The sequence below is a fragment of the Helicoverpa zea genome, chromosome 12 (genome assembly GCF_022581195.2).
Source record: "Helicoverpa zea isolate HzStark_Cry1AcR chromosome 12, ilHelZeax1.1, whole genome shotgun sequence".
NCBI lineage: Eukaryota > Metazoa > Arthropoda > Insecta > Lepidoptera > Noctuidae > Helicoverpa > Helicoverpa zea.
In genome coordinates this window covers 912,411-916,701 of record NC_061463.1, presented here as the reverse complement: position 1 = coordinate 916,701, position 4,291 = coordinate 912,411, and the positions used below count along the sequence as shown (strand labels likewise).

The window sequence follows — 4,291 nt, the reverse complement described above, 5'->3', positions numbered from 1 at the left end:
GCAAGTAGTGCCCTCTGGATTCGGATGAAACCGCAGCCAGAGCTAGTTATACAGATAATAAAATTTGTTCAAACGACAGTGGCTCGAGTATTTTAGTAGCAGTGCGCTTATCGATCGACATTCCGTGCGTTCGCGCATATACATGTCAAACGTTGGCGCGTGCCTGATTGATTTGTTGTCAATGTGTGCCTGTGTTCGTTGTGGTCTAAGAACATAAGAGAAGCGATTTATAGTATGCTAATCTGGTATAAGTATACAATATTTTATTGATCTATCTCTTGAAACAGTTTGTTATAATTGTTTGCTTCATGGAACATGTATTTTTGACCTGCTAACTTTTGAAACATTTTTTTTATAATTGGTTGCTTCATGTTACATGTAGTTTTGAACCGTTTTGCATTTTTTATTCTTAGGAGGAAAAAATGTTATCCCACTCCTTATTTATCACAAGATTTTTGAAGTCCTGATTACCTGCCCAGTATTTTTATCCGATTGAAATTAAACAGAGCTCGTCTAAGCTGTTATAATACAACAGGCTACCGTATTTATGCAAAGCTTTACAATATGATCATAATACACTTTAAAATGCCTCATTTCGGCCAATTAAGTTTTTGGTTTCACTCAGACGTTACTATACCAAACTCAAAGCAGGTAAATACGTTCGAGCTTTTCACTTGTACCACACAACAATCAATACGACATGTGAATTCTAAGCTCAGTCGTGAAGTGACATCATTGTGCGTCGTACGAAGATTTAGTGCTAGACAGACGCTAGGTGCTTACACAAACTGGGTTATACTAAATACAATAGCATTCAAATTAAAACGATCTGTTATAGAATCTTCTAGATTTTCGTTGGATTTTATTGTTTCAAGGTTGGATACAGAAACAGGGTGATCAAAATATAATATAAGATAAATAGAATTCGTTAAAATGAAACTTCATATGAAATGAAAAGCCATACAAATGAACCTTGACTGCTATGTGAAAAAATAGCAAAAAAATAACACGGAATTTTCTCAGCAGAAGTCAGTTCGTGGAAGGTAAATAAAACTTTCTGCTATACCCAACTTAAACACGTTCACAAAATATTGATGATCACGGAGTCAACACAAATTATACTCAAATCTAAGTAATAATCTGCAAGCAAAGTCGTATTCAACGGCTACACATAAACAAAAAAAGAAGCCTGATACTGCTTTTTACACATAAGCCTCACTTATAAATTCACACGAGTCACGTGCCAACCGCCTTAGACATTCTAATTCGCTTTTTAGAACAAAAAATACAAAAAAACGTTCGGTTGTACGTTTCCCGAAATTTTGAAAACGATCGATTGTGGAATACTGATGGACTTGCACAGGAAACGATTATAAGCCACTTGGATATGTAATTCGCGTTACAATTGTTCACATACAAATTACTTCGTTTTGGTTTTATTTTTATAAACTTTACTGTCGGTCACTTCTAGCTGTGTGGGTGTATGTTTCACTGACTTTGAAACCTATGATAAATTGCTGAGGCAATCATAATTGTATTTTATAATCTATCTTTTACTTTATGCATGTTGTAGCGTTAAGTTAATTTGCCTTCAACAAAACCTTCCATCTACTAATTCCATCTTACTTGTTCATAAACAGTTTAACTTTAACGAATATGCTAAACAAACATAATAAACGTAAAAAATATGCAGTTTATGAATCCTTAAGTAATCCATCTTTATTAATACTTCTCTTAAACAAACACAAAACTTATATTTAGCCTATTCATTTTTACAACTTCAAGAATATTTCGATTTAAAACGACTTTTCTCTGAATCGGTCGTAAAACAATGAAAAGTTTCCTCTACATTTGATTGATATGATAGGTCGTACAAACAATAGGAGGTTTGGCATATACCGGTTCAAACTATTAATATTTAGCATGTGTAGGTATCTGATTCATGAAAGTAATAACTGCTAGTAATAAACTGAGGTTTTTAATGGGGTATAAAACTCTTCCTTGTATAGTCATAACACTCATAACATTATTGGAGTTTCAGAGTAATAGTGACTAAGGCTGATATGATGGTGACGAAGCCAGAATGCCTTCAACCAGACTTACGTCAACGAGTAATCGGCACTAACATAGGTGCTTCTATTTGGCAGTAACACGGGAAGTAACAAAATCAATAAGATATTTGTACTCAAGATTAAACTACAACAATAATTTTGACCGTTGCAGTAACTGAAAACAAGAATCAATAATTATGACGGCCAAAAAAATGGAAGCAACCATGGAGCATCTTGTAGAGACTATTAGAAAGGCTGTCGAATCGTCTTCGAACCAGCAAAAAAATTAAACAGAAATGAAAAAGGAAAATTATAGGTATGGTCGGGACACCTTTTCACACACGGTTGGTTAGCCCCACGCTAAGTTATTAATTAACTTGTGTTATGGGTGCTAACACAACTGATAAACTACATATAGCTACATATATACATATTTATAAATACATATTGTAACACCCAGACCACGACCAACAAGCATGCTCATCACACAAATGTCGATCGAACCGGGAATCGAACCCGGGACCTCAGATTCGGCAGTCCGGCTTGGTGACCTTTGCGCCACAGAGGTCGTCGAATAAAAAAATATAGACACTAAATCGAGACAAATCAACAGTAATAATTTGAATACTTTAGCACTCCTTATTACCTAGAAACTAGACATTACTCAATGGAAATAAAAATTTCAGATCACGGCTCAAATGGAGACATTATAATAAAGTAAAAAGAATGGAAAAATCCGGGCGACATCGGGCCTAAGGCTTAGTTATTAATATGCAATGTAGACAGTGGAAGCAAGAAGGTGAAGACGGTAGAACATTGAAATAAAATATGGGAAATAATAAGGGAAAACAAACTCTTATATAAGGTACATTAAGAGACAAGACGTTTTGATTTTCTCAGGTATGTAGACTGTAGAGGTAGTTTAAGGAAGTATTTTTTTCTTTTTTTTTTCTAGGATCTTCTCGACATTTTTAACTAGTGACCAGTTATGGGACTCGAAAATACAACATATTTACATTAAAACTAACAAAAACAACAAAGTTTTTTTAACAATAAGATTTCTTTACAAATAAGCATTACCTTTGCAAACTCTTTTATTCCTGCTGTGTTTCTCTATCGTATGTGTACTAATGTTCATGTGTTAATAAAGAAATACACTAACCGTATTTTTTTCCATAAACCTTCTGCTTCAATATTTTTAATGTGTCAACTTGTGATTCTGCTTGCATATCACGATTCGCAAAGTGGCGATGATCTTTGTTGTTGAAAATAATATTATTATTGGTCTTTGAACACGTGTGTATGACCATTATAGAACTTGCTTTACATATTATAGTTATTTATTTATACTTAATATTATAAAGCTGAAGAGTCTGTTTGTTTGATCGCGCTAGTCTCCATGTACTATACTGGTCCGATATGAAAAATTCTTTAAGTGTTAGATAAGATAAAAAATCATTTATACAAAGCAAATTGAAAATCAGCACTTATTGAAGGTAAAATTTACAAAAGACAGCTTCCAAAAAGCCCGCCCTTCACCACTTTCTGTGTTTTTGTTGGGAAGACGAAGTTAAATAGCCGATTTATCAAGAAATTTAATATGGGTTTAATATATAAGTTTGCATGGGATGCGAGTGAAACCGCAGGCAGAAGCTAGTATTATAATGTAGGCATAAGTTAACGGTTGCATTGTTCGAAGTAGGTATTTGTAGGCTCTATTCCTGGGCGGAGTCATTCACATTATTGGCTATGAATGGCTATATTTGTATCAATGGGGTATTTTAATAGTTAATGCTATGAATTATGTAAGTATGGATTTTTTATTATGAATGACACAACTGTTATCTTAACTTGTGTGTTTTTTGTGATTTTGATTTTTTCGCTACTTACTCCTATAGTTCAACTTGTACGTTCTCAGTTCTCAAGATTTTCCCCTTATGAACAAGAAACATCTCATTTTCTAAGTTATTATTACCTGTTTCGAAAATCTAATAACATAAACAATAGAATCCTGAACTTTACGTATCCTATTCTCATCATTTTCATATCATTAATTAACACGAAGCTAATTACGCGTATGAATAGGGCTATGATAGGTTTAAGGTCTAAGCTATTTGTCTTATGTGTGTTCCCATCTCATCACATAACCTACATGATTCATGATAATAGTTAGAAAAATATACACTTCTTAATTTTCTTTTATGGTTTGGGAATTATATTTTCAAAATTGGACTCTATGA

At 33.4% G+C, this 4,291-nt stretch overlaps 1 long non-coding RNA gene across 1 annotated transcript; it reads left to right on the top strand.

Annotated features, from left to right (window-relative positions):
* The first annotated feature begins 732 nt into the window (after positions 1–732).
* On the top strand, positions 733–3,196 carry LOC124635230. The gene is made up of 4 exons (XR_006984979.1): positions 733–1,043; positions 2,042–2,367; positions 2,738–2,916; positions 3,007–3,196. It is a non-coding gene; the product is annotated as an uncharacterized LOC124635230 (long non-coding RNA).
* Positions 3,197–4,291: the final 1,095 nt, after the last annotated feature.